Source organism: Protopterus annectens, chromosome 1.part1, assembly GCF_019279795.1.
Source record: "Protopterus annectens isolate FY-2018-M chromosome 1.part1, PAN1.0, whole genome shotgun sequence".
Taxonomy (NCBI): domain Eukaryota; kingdom Metazoa; phylum Chordata; order Ceratodontiformes; family Protopteridae; genus Protopterus; species Protopterus annectens.
Genome location: NC_056726.1, coordinates 146,069,836 through 146,083,166, shown reverse-complemented (window position 1 = coordinate 146,083,166; position 13,331 = coordinate 146,069,836).

The following is a 13,331-nucleotide window of genomic DNA, read 5'->3' as shown; positions in this document are numbered from 1 at the left end:
TTTGGGGGTGTCAGGGTGCTTCCACATATAATATCTGTATATTGTCCTCCTACCTTGAAATGCAGTGGATCACCTATGTCATAAATCTTGAGGCAAAATGTACATTTAATATTCTTATGCCACAGTATTTAAAATAGTTAATATTTTGTTTTATGAAGAAATACTCAAAGTTTTAGGTCAGATGTTATAATAACATAATGTATTTATGCTTTAGAATGTTTTAGAAATGTTGCAAGTTTAGGTTTCTAATTCCTTGCTACTTTTTGATTTGGCAAATGCTGTATTTGCAAATATTGTGAGTTTCTTCTGTTTTCCTCACTGAATTAGATGATAACACTAAAAGCAGGGGACATGCAAGCCTTCTAGCTTAGAAGGGAGACTTTGGAGTGATTAAGTATCAGTTTTCTGTACTTTCTTGCTGTACTTAACTGTTTTCCACCTAAACACAGATTTTCCAGCGTTTATTGTGATTTAAAAACTTGTTTTTTTCACATATTGTACTTATTTGACTGCCTGCACTTTTAAAAAGTTTTTTGTTTAAATAATTTGTTTTAACTGTTGTAGGCTACACACTAAAGTGCAATAGCCTTTTCTGATTCTTTGTAGTTATTTTAAGTGTATTTTTTACTGTTTTTGCCTTATCTTTTCAAAAAAACAAAAAAAAATCCTTGTTTCCTGCCTTTCTAAGCTAGTATAGTCCAGTTTTCAGGCTAGTGCTAAATTCAGGGCTGTGATACTAGTTTCTGAGTTGCCCATACCTTACTTGGATAGAAGGAAGTTTCTCTGTTCACCTGTGAGAGAGGGGAGCTTTGAGCAACCTAGCTGTCCCTGGAGGAGTGGTTCCAGCCCAGAAGTTAGTAGTTTATTGGCCATTTTGGGCTAATTTCTATCTCTTTCATCTCCCTACTATAAAAACTGCGTTTGCACGGTTTTGCGCACCGGGCAGTGCCGGTTAGCTTTGGTTTAATTATTCCAGGCTCCACTAAGTCTCCTCTTCAGTTTTTACCTTGAAACTAGTCTAACTCTCAACCTAAGCACTCAAAAAACATCTTACAACCCAGCACTTGCTCAGACCTAATAGCAAGCACTAATATACCCTGATACTGATTGCCCAGCAGGGCAAGGCTCTTTATTCACCCCTCACCAGCCAAATGACTAAGCAGCTCACCCTACTATTCAGGCATGACCAAAGGGCAACTTCAGGTGCGCTCTCCAGTCCAGCTGGTGAATCTGGGTATCCTGAGGCAGTGTTACAACTGCCTCATGTACACAGACAACCCTCTCCTTCTACCACAAAACACTAACATATGCGAGAGATGCAATTATACAGCCAAACTGGAAGCTAAGCTGTCTCCACCCAAGACTGGACCATACAGTCAAGAGGAGAAGGTTAACACTTGCACCACGCCTCCAGCCGCACATAGATCTACTAAAACAGCACTGGCAAAAAATACACAAAATCATACTCCGAGGCTCTAAATAAAAACCTGCAAAAGCATCAGAGACCTCCAAAGCAGACACCCAAACAACCTGCACTTCCCGTCACAAACCAGACAACACATAAAACACAAAATCAGTGTGCCACACAATCACAGCCCTTAAGGTGAAATAACATACCTAACACACTAGTAATAGGTGACTCTATAGTCAGGCACACTGACGTCCCACTCACTAGGCTGGAAAAGCAGAAGGTTACTGTTAGCTGCCTGTCAGGAGCCAGAGTCCGCCACATAACACAAGCACTCAGGTCACTCCAGAACAAGTACAAATATGACTCATGTTGGTGTGAATGACCTGAGACATACCTCCCTGGACTGCATGAAAAGAGACATGGAAGAGCTCTTTGATCATGCAGCCCAGGCTGGTATGACCCTGACCCTGAGTAGCATCCTGCCCTCACCAAGAATGATACCTCAGTATAAAGAAAAAATGATCAATTTCAACAATTGGCTAAGCTTCCGGTGTCATTCAAAGCGGATCCAGTGTCTGTCAGCCTGGGACAACATGCTCGACAAGCCGCGTTGCTTCGTAAGAGACGACTTGCACCTGTCACCCCTAGGCTTTCGAATACTGGCCAAGGCTCTTGCTGCCCGCATATTGCCTTTTTTAGGCAAGGCTCAAAAGTCAAACCCACCTCCGTAAACAGCACAATTAACAGAAAACTGAGGGTTATGCTACTCAATGCCAGGAGTTTAATCAAAATGCACGCGCACGAAGCACTCCTCAGTATGGAGAACGTCGACATCTGTGCAGTAACTGAAACTTGGTTCAAGGCTCCAGAGAGCACCCCAGCACTACTGGGCTACAATTCATGCCACACATTTCGGCCACAGAACATGGACCGAAATACAACCGGAGGGGGTGTATCCATATTCATCAAGGATACCTACACCTCCAAATTAGTGGCGCAGCATGATACCTCTGAGATCATCCATGTGCAACTAACATTGGGCAAATCTGCAATGCAAATTGTGGCCTGCTACAGATCACCCTTCATGACCCAGGACCACCACTCCACCTTTCTGGAGACACTGGAAAACATGAAGGTCCTACCGAACACCCTGATATTTGGCGATTTCAATTACCCTTCCATTCACTGGGAAAACTACTTGAGTACAAATTCCCAGGCCCAGCGCTTCCTGGAATTCATCAACTCAAATGCCCTGGATTAGCTGGTAAACTCCCCTACCAGAAGTGAAAACATATTGGACCTGGTCATCACCAACATGGGTGAGAGGTGTTCCACACCGGAGGTCAACCCGTCACTGGTTATATCAGACCATAAACTAATCACTCTGGATGTCCACACCCTACCACCACTCCCAACTAAGGAAACCACAGTAAAAAACTTTTCTAAAGCAAACTTAACCTTACTTAAGACAGAGGTGGTAAGTTTCACAGCCCCCACGGTAAAGGATAATGCTGCCCAAGATGCAGAAACCTTTACAAATGCACTCTATGAGCACCTACAAGGATGCATGGATCATGCCATCCCTAGCAAAACCAAGACTCACTCCTCTAAGAGAAGGAAACCAGTTTGGTGGACCCCTGCAATAAACAGGCTATACAATAGAAGGAGGAAACTAGTTCAGAAAAAAAGCAAATCTCAAGAAGGAAAGACATCCCTGGTCAGTATCAGTAAGAAACTAAGGTCCCTCATGAAATCATCCAAGGCTAACTTCGAAAGAAAAATAGCCAAGGATTCAAAAGATAACCACAAAGCCTTCTTTAGTTATGTTAAGAATCTAAGTGGCAACTCACAGATATGCACTGAACTAGTGCAAAATAGCACAAAATATACTGAACCTACTGATATTGCCAACATCCTGGGAGATAGATTCAGTGCAAACTTCACCCCCCTCTCACCTCCAAAAGGGCCCACAACAATACCGGAAAAGTGTAGTGTCCAAAAAAATCACAGACGCACAGGTGAAAACAGCCCTTTCAAAAGCCAAAAACACAGCGTCAATGGGACCAGATGGTGTCCCAGGCTGCGTCTTGCACAAACTACAAAACAAACTAACCCCCTACCTAAACACGCTGTTCAACCTCAGCCTCTCCACAGGCTACGTGCCCATAGAATGGCACACAGCAAAGGTTATTCCTCTCTACAAATGAGGGGCCACAACTGACTCTGGTAACTATCGCCCCATAAGGCTGACTAGCCTGGTCTGCAAGGCTATGGAGTGCATCATCACAGAACTCATTAACAAAGACATTGGGAACCTCCAAACACTTGACCTGACCCAGTTCGGCTGTGTTAAGGGCAGATCATGCCTACTAAACCTGGTTGACTTCTTCGAGACAGTCACCAAGGCCATAGACAAGGGAAAGGTGGTTCACATAGCCTACCTTGACTTCGCCAAGGCTTTCAACACCATTCCCCACTCGGGTATTACAGAAAAACTCACCAGCCTGAACATAAACCCCTACATCACGAGATGGGTTGCCAACTGGCTTACAGACAGAACTCACATGGTAAGAATAGTGGGCTCCAGGTCCGACTCTAAACCAGTCACAAGTGGTGTCCCGCAAGGCTTGGTCCTGGGACCCCTATTGTTCGGCATATACTTCTTAGAAGTACAGGCAAACACAGGAGGACTATGGCTAACTAAGTTTGCCGATGACTGGAAACTGGGAGCCATAATTGACTCTCTGGCTGACACGGACATCCTCCAAAAGGGCCTTACTGAGACAGACACCTGGTGTCAAAGTCATGGCCTCAAGCTAAATGCCAAAAAATGCATAGTCATCCCATTAGGGAAAAACAAAACACCCACAAATTACCACATAGGTGGCAGCCCCCTTAATACAGAAGAGGTAATAAGAGATCTGGGGACCCAGGTAGATAGTAATCTCTCCTTTGACAATCATATTGCCAATGTAGTTAGGAAATCCTTCTATGTGGCCCATCTAATTACTAAAGGGTTCGCATCTAGAAATAAAGAGGTTATAGTGCCCCTCTACTCGTCACTCATTAGACCCATCATAGAATACAATGCCCCATTTGGGATGTACCTCACAAGACACTTACACTTGGAAAGACCACAAAAGTACCTCACCAAGAGGATTACTGGCCTCAAACATATGTCCTATGCAGCCCGACTGAAAAAACTCCGGCTGTACTCAGTGGCATATCGCTTACTCAGAGGTGATCACTGCCTGACTTACAAAGCCATGTCCAACTCAGAATTGATGGACATGCTCCACCTAAGGAAATCCAAGTCACTGCAAGCCACGCGCTCTAGTGAGCTAAACCTCACCACAACAATAAATAGAACATGCTGGAGGAATAGATTCCTGTCACAGAGACTCCCCATGCTTTGGAACAAAATTCCAAATTACATCAGGCAGAGCCCCTCACTAACACTCTTCAAGAGAAACCTTGACGAGTGGATGGGTAACAGAAAATACACCCCTGGGATCACTTCATTGGATCTGCTTGAAACTGGATCAGTTAATTAATCAGTGGGGCAGCGAAAGCCAACATATTCTGGCTAGGCTTATAAATGCCCTCGGGCAGATAGCCTAGTACCTACCTATGAACCTATAAGTGTTTCAGATATGTGGGTTTCAGTCTGCATCTGCCAATACTGTGTTTTAGTTGTAACATTAATAAGATTGAAACTAATAGATTGACAATAATACGCTTTTTTGGTAAAACAAGTACTTTATTTTAGTTCTGATGTTAATCCAGCAAAGCACAGATGTGCTTCTGATATTTACTGAGTTTATTGGTAAGAACCCATATTGAATGTATGTTTTTGTAAACCAGATAGCACAAAAATAATCACCCGAGTGACCTTGTATACCTGCTTGCTAGTAGTCATTATCAGCATACAACTACAGCTTGGAAACAATTTAAAATTTTCATCAAAAGATTGTACCAAAACGATGTCATTAAATGCAGCTGGAGATTTTCTTTGTTATTTAACTTATGTGTATAGTTTTTCATGAGGCTGTATTGGGATAGGTGGCATATTTCTGGCGATAGAAAATGTCACTTAATCATATGTATGTATGTATGTATATAAAATTGTTTTAACTTAAAACTCTGTGTGTGTGTGTGTGTGTGTGTGTGTGTGTGTGTGTGTGTGTGTGTGTGTGTGTGTGTGTATATATATATATATATATATATATATATTTATGGTTCCACCTTATAATCTCAAAATACTGAAATATCGAACTTCAGTATCTCAAAACTATAAAGCCGAACTTTTTAAATATCGAAACCCCAAAAGCGCAAAATTCAAAATCGCGAACGTAAATACACCCTACACCACACAGCACATACACCATCCTTCTGACACTACAACAAACAAACAAAACACACACAAACACAAAAACACAAATAAACAAACCTACCCTACAAATAAGCAAGGGGGCAAGCCCCCCTGCACCCCCATGTGGGAGGCTGCACACTCACACCCCTGATACTTATATATATATATATATATATATATATATATATATATCCTAACTCCGTGGTTGCACCAAACAGAAAACAACACTAAACTCACCACTACACACTCTACAGTCCCCTCGCACACACACATCACATATATACAAACACCACCACTTTCAACACTTAAACACTCTTACTTTCACCTATCTACCCTAACCCACACCTAAAACTTCTGAACACACTCACATACACTCCAATACCTACCCAAAAACCACACACCAAACCATAAATCAGGCACACAGTACATACCACGTCACGTACTGGAACACCATAACCGTGACTTCGACATTTCTGGATTCGCGGTTATGAAGTTTCGGTATTTAGAAGATTCGACTTCATGGTTTCAAAATACTGAAATTCGATATTTCAGTATTTTGAGATTATGAAGTGAAACCATATATATATGGGTTCCGTACACTAGATTAAATTTTCACTAATTCGAAATAGTGCATGGAATGCTCACTGCAGCGAAAGTGCACTTACGCGAAGTTCAGTACAATGAACGTGTGTTGTACTGAACTGCCGTGCAGTACTCACGGACCTTAGGGTTAGGGCACGGGTCATAGTAAGGGGATAGCCCGTATGGCTATCCCCTTACCATGACCCGTGCCCAACCCTAAGGTCTGTGACGACTGCAGCGCAGTGAAGGACATAGCAATGTCCTCCACTATGATGCGATAGTCACAAACCTTAGGGTTAGGGCATGGGTTAGGGTAAGGGGATAGATTTGCTAACTGTCCCCTTACCCTAACCCGTGCCCTAACCTTAAGGTCCGTTACTATCACACCATAGTGGAGGACATAGCTTGTTTTTTATGTCCTCCACTGTGCTGCGGTATTTTCGGTGAAGTGCACTTACACAAAAGTTCACTTTCGTTAAAGTGAACTTTCGCAGAAGTGAGGCTTCCTATTACAAGTTCGAAGTAGTGAACTTTTGTTCTTGTAATAGGAATCCATATCTATCTATATATATGTATATATATATATATATATATATATATATATATATATATATAAATGGTTCTGTTGTATATCATCAGACTAATTTAATGTGAAATTTTAAAACACCAAAAAAAAAAAAGTTTGAACGTATGCAATATTGAAAAGAAAAATACTAAATGAAATAATATCAAGAAAGGAAACTATTTCCTGAAATTAACACTACCCCCTCCCCCCATAACACTAGCCTCAAATTCATCTGAATAGCTGCAGTGTTACGGGAAGATTTTTATGAAGGTAAGATTTACGGTTAAGGTTGAGGGAAGGGGCAGTTAATATTAGAACTGGTACCCATTACTAAAGAGGGCAGGGGGCAGCATGGGCATTAATCCCTTTCTAGCTTGCCAATGTACCAAAACAGTTGTTTCCAAAATAAGTGTCAAGGATGTTCTTAAAAATATCTACACTAGTGATTGTTTTCATGTAATTTGGTAGTCTATTACTTGTATCAGGTGTTCTCTCAGATACTTAATTAGTAATTTCTCATTCTTCTACATAGGATTTCTGATGATTCTGTACTACTTTTTGATAATCCACAAACATTCCCAGAGGTAGTTGTCTCTAAATGCCCTATATACATGGATAAGATCTCCTGTTAAATATCTATATGAGACACTTTACAAGTTCAGATATATTAGTCTTCCATAATAACTTAAAGGTTTACATCCATGGATGCCCTTGGTATATTTCTGATGTACTCTCTCCAGTTTACTCATGCCTGTTTTCTTATAAGTTTTCCATATTGTTATTGCATACTCAAGTTCAGGTCTAATGTAATTAATAAACATAGACTTCATCATTTCTGATTTCCTAGACTTTATAAATCTTTTTATACAGCCTATAGTTCTATAACTATTATCAACAGTTGGTTGGTATAATTAGAAAAGCTCAACGCTAGATCTACCCATATAACCAGGTCCTTAAATGAATCTACAGTTTTAATCACTGTGTGCTGTATTAAATACAACCTTTCAATGTATGTTTCCCAAATCTCGTATGCCTAGTTTTTAATGTATTTATCAACACATTATTCTCCTGTGCCCAAATGGTTCAATTTAGTAAAGTTCTTTTGCAGACATGCCTTATCTATAACACATGTAATCAGTTTACCCAATTTCAAGTCATCTGAATACAGACTGTAAAACACCTCAGATGAAAAAGATAAATCTGAAAGATATAATCTGAACAAGTATGGGCCTAGGACAGACGCCTGTGGGACACCCTGACTGTAGCATTGAATTTCACCTTTCCAATTGCTGTAGGATACTTGCCATGTCCTATTTGTAAGCCATGCAGCCATCCATCTTATCAAGAATGTCAGTACCTGGTTGTCCTAATTTATTGACCAGTGTTTTGTGTATGATCTTTTCAACTGCTGAAAGCAAATCTATATAAATTACATCACAGCTCAAATTTCCATTCATAGCTGTCATTATATTGTTATAGAACATCATATTACAGGTAGTAATAGATCTGTTTTCAACATATGCATGCTGATATATGGTTTCACGTCCCAGCCTTTCCAACTCTAACAATAACTAATCCAATATTACCTTCTCTGTTAAGTTTCCACAACATGAATGTAAACTTAAGAGTCTGTATACCTCTGGGTTTGTCCTACTCCTTTCTCTTAAAGACAGGTTTAACAAGTGAATGTCTCCAATGTTGAGGAATCTCCCCATGTTTATATGACATAGTAAATAATAGCTATAATGGTACTGTAAGTTTTTGCTGAAGTGTCCTTAGGTCATTATTACTAATAGCATCTCCTCTCTGTGCTTTGTTTAGATCCAGTTTGCATAGTTGCTATATTCTCTAGATGTACTGCATTCCTCACCTAAAATGAAAGCCATATATTTGTGTGTGTTACAAAAACTAGGTATATGGCAAATTTGGGGACTATCACATTGAAATGCTGGTATGTGCCTTTGTGTAACAGGCAATATTCCAATAATCCTTTGACAGTTATTAGTATAAGGTTCAAAGAGTTATACATGGATGCTGAAATACATACTATACAATTACAGGTTTCATGGAGTCCATCATTGAAATTGGCTATACTATTTGCCCTTGACTGAACAGAATGTTTTGACGGTAGTCATGTCATCTTTCAAACAAGAGAAAAGTTTTCTTTTATGAAGAAATATGTATTTTTTAATGTCTAATATGCTAAATCTCAGTATAAATATGTTCTGGAGATGTAGGACCTTCCCAATATGAAAATAAGTACTATTTCAATCCCATAAAAATATAAATAATATAGTATGGCAGCCTGGCTTTTTCTAATGGCTATGACCTAATGGTAGTTCCTATCAGTGCAATGTTATATTTTTGAAATAACATAGTTTCTACTAAGGAGTTTTAAAGAAAGATATTTGGATATCCCAGTTATAATTATACTTAGGTGGTACTTTTAGGTTTTTAGGTGCAAAGTTACTGAAACACTTGCATCTTGAATTTTTGAATTCCAGCTACACTTTATTGGTATTTGTCCGTCTGTACATTTTAGATGCTTGAAAGCACCATGTCTAGGACAAATAGGTATTGTTTTAACACTTTTGTTATGTAATCACAATATATTTATGATTTTCCATATCACACATTTGCTGTAAAGGTGGAAAGAAAATATAAATGTTTTTGTGAAATGAATCTAAAGAAAACATGCTGATTCTCATATCTGAAAGAGCTCAAAAAGTATGCTGTGAAACTGCAATGATAATACAATAAGAATTATGAAAGCCAAAATGGGCTATAATGACAAATCCCAAGCAGTCGAGTATGTAGGATAGCCAAAGGCACTAAAGTAGTGCTAGTGTTGAATCCAAATAATGCCAAACAGCTACAATAATGAATGCTGAAAAAACACTGGATCCAAGTGATAGCAAGCAATTTAATGAAAAAACAAACAACTGGTAAGCGTTTTTGTCCCACCAATACAGAACTTCATCAGACAAATGACATATAAAATTCAGCAGTATTTAACTGATTAAAACATAGTCACATGATCAAGAATTCTTAAAACCACACCCCCTAAAAAACATACAAAGGCAAACTACTCATATAGTACAATATAATAGTATGGCAAAAAATAAACATGTATAATCTAAAAATATAAATATATATGTATATAATAAATATATATAAATATAATAATATCCATAGTTATCTAAGCAAGGCTTTTAATCTCAATAATGAACTAATTGAGATACTTTCATTAAGTCCTGGCCAATTGGCAGCATCTAAAAATAAAAACCAAAAAAAGGAAAACAGGTAATCCAAAAAAAGCCAAGGATGTCCCAAAATAAGTAATATCCTGAACGTAGGTTTAATTTTACAAAAGCATACGTTTTCGCTACTGTGAAACAGTAACTTCTTCAGAGAAACTGACAAACAAAAGGCGCCAAATATTTAAACCTTCCATGGCGCTAGTACGTACCCACTACGTCACATTAATTCACAAGAAGGCCTCCCATACAGTGACGTGTGACATATACAAAGTAAGTAGAAATCATTCAGTAATAAACTCTTAATAATTATTAGTATAAAACATTTATAAAACAGTTAAAACTAACAATCTTTATGCAAAATTGATGGTCTATATAAGTTAAATATGCAAAGGTTTCTAACTACGGTAAAACATAGGTTGCATTCAATGCAAAAAGCCAATGCAAAAAAATGCATAAAAAACAGCAAGTAATACGCTGTTTAGACAAAATGACTACCTAAATTAAAATTATGTAGCAACTATTATTATTTTCAGCAATGGAACGTCTTGAAAATTGCATCAAATATAATCTAAACACTATACTTATACCAACAGTTATTGAATGTATGAGAACCATTGTCTTCCCTATACAAGGGTGCATCCTCATTGAATAAGTTATGCACTATATAAGTATAAGGTATGCATGTGTAAAAACCTAATTGATACATAAATGCGTCAAAAATAAATTACATACAAAGTATATTAAAATGTATGTATTTACTGTATTTGTAATACACATTAAAATCATACTTTAAAGTCATGTATATTGTTTTACGTCAAGGTACTTCTTAGTTTCAGTATACAGGTTATATTACAATTTTCATTTAAACCTGGTACACTGAATGCATCTAAAGTCAGTTGCCATTCTAACTCACTTACTTCCAGTAGTAAAGAAAACGGACCTCCTCTAATGGCAAAAGGGACATGGTCAATAGCTAAAAAATGGAAGCTGTGGCCCGGATTGTTACTAATATGTTTTGCTAAAGCGTTATCGCTTTTGTTTTTCCTTATGGCATAAATATGTTCATACAGCCTTTCACGTAATTTTCGATCCGTTTTTCCTCCGTAGAAGGCTGAACAATAGTCACATGTAGTCAAGTAAATAATAGAGTTAGACTCACAGTTAAGTTTATAATTTATATAATATTTTTTGTCCCTGATAGTAAAAGAGTTTGCTGTTTTCAAATAGTTACACCATTTACATGTACCACAAGTAAATGTCCCCTTATGTCTTGAAAGAATATCCACGTCTTTATTTCTTTCTAGTAACATTTTAAGGTTATTACCTTTCTTGTATACTATCATAGGGTTAAGCCCTAGTTTTTCTGATAGTTGTTGGTTACTCCTAATAAGACACCAGTTTTTAAAAACAATTGACCTAATCTGGTCAGAGTTTGTGTTGAAGGTGGTAATAAAGCTGGTGTTAAAACATCTAGTCGATTCGATACATAAATGGCTCTGATTTTCTGAAATATTTGAAGTTGAGTTATCAATTGTGGTATTATTATTGTCCTCTAGGGTAGTTGGAACTTCTTTACCTAATAATGGGATGTATATTCTATTTTTTCGTTTTAACTCAACTTCTTGGAATATTTCATCAATAAACAATGGGGGATAGCATTGGTTAATAAACATATCCTTCAATAGATGGCATTCTGCATAAAATGCTGTATCCAAGGTACACATCCTTGCAGCTCGATTAAATTGGCCTTTGACTATAGAGCGTTTTTGTTTAAATGGGTGTGTACTTGTGTAATGTAGGAAAGAGTTACAATAAGTAATTTTCCTGAATATTGATGAAAAATATAAACCATTTCTAGTATCCTTGCATAATTTTACATCTAAGTAATCTATTTCTTCATTGTTAAAATGATAAGTAAATTTAAGAAAGTTAGTAGTAGAATTAAATAAGTCAATTAAAGAAGTAGCTTCATCTGCATTACCTTTAAATAAAATAAAAATGTCATCAAGGAATCTAGTGTAGTACTTAACCCGTGACATAACGTCAGAGTTATTGAAAATGTTATGCTTCTCCCAGTTTGCTACAAATAAATTTGCGACACTAGCGCCGCATGATGAACCCATTGCTATTCCTTGTTTTTGCAAATAATACTCTGTTAAAGATAAAAAAAAGTTAGATGTTAAAATAATATCTAACAGTTCGGAAACAAGGTCTATTTCTCTTTGAGTAGCATTTAGTTCTTGCATAATCAATGCTATACATTCAACAGCCTCATTATGTGGTATAGAGGTGTACAAGTCTACCACATCTACTGTTAAAAAATTACAAGTAGCATCAAAATTAGGAGCCAAGATAGATTATGATACTTATAATTACATTGATATTCCTTTTCCAAAAACTCCTGTCATCTTTGGTATTCCTAAGATACACAAAGATCAGAATAATCCACCTATGAGACCTCTAATTGATGGTCGTGGCTCTATGATATACCCTTGTGCAAAACTTGTTGACAACATTCTTTCTAAATACTTAAAGTTTATTCCGGAAATATGTAAGGATTCCTGGTCATTTCTCAGTTACATTAACAGCCTCAATTTTGATGCTACTTGTAATTTTTTAACAGTAGATGTGGTAGACTTGTACACCTCTATACCACATAATGAGGCTGTTGAATGGATAGCATTGATTATGCAAGAACTAAATGCTACTCAAAGAGAAATAGACCTTGTTTCTGAACTGTTAGATATTATTTTAACATCTAACTTTTTTATCTTTAACAAAGAGTATTATTTGTAAAAACAAGGAATAGCAATGGGTTCACCATGCGGCGCTAGTGTCGCAAATTTATTTGTAGCATACTGGGAGAAGCATAACATTTTCAATAACTCTGACGTTATGTCACGGGTTAAGTACTACACTAGATTCCTTGATGACATTTTTATTTTATTTAAAGGTAATGCAGATGAAGCTACTTCTTTAATTGACTTCTTTAATTCTACTACTAACTTTCTTAAATTTACTTAGCATTTTAACACTGAAGAAATAGATTACTTAGATGTAAAATTAAGCAAGGATACTAGAAATGGTTCATATTTTTCATCAATATTCAGGAAAATTACTTATTGTAACTCTTTCCTACAT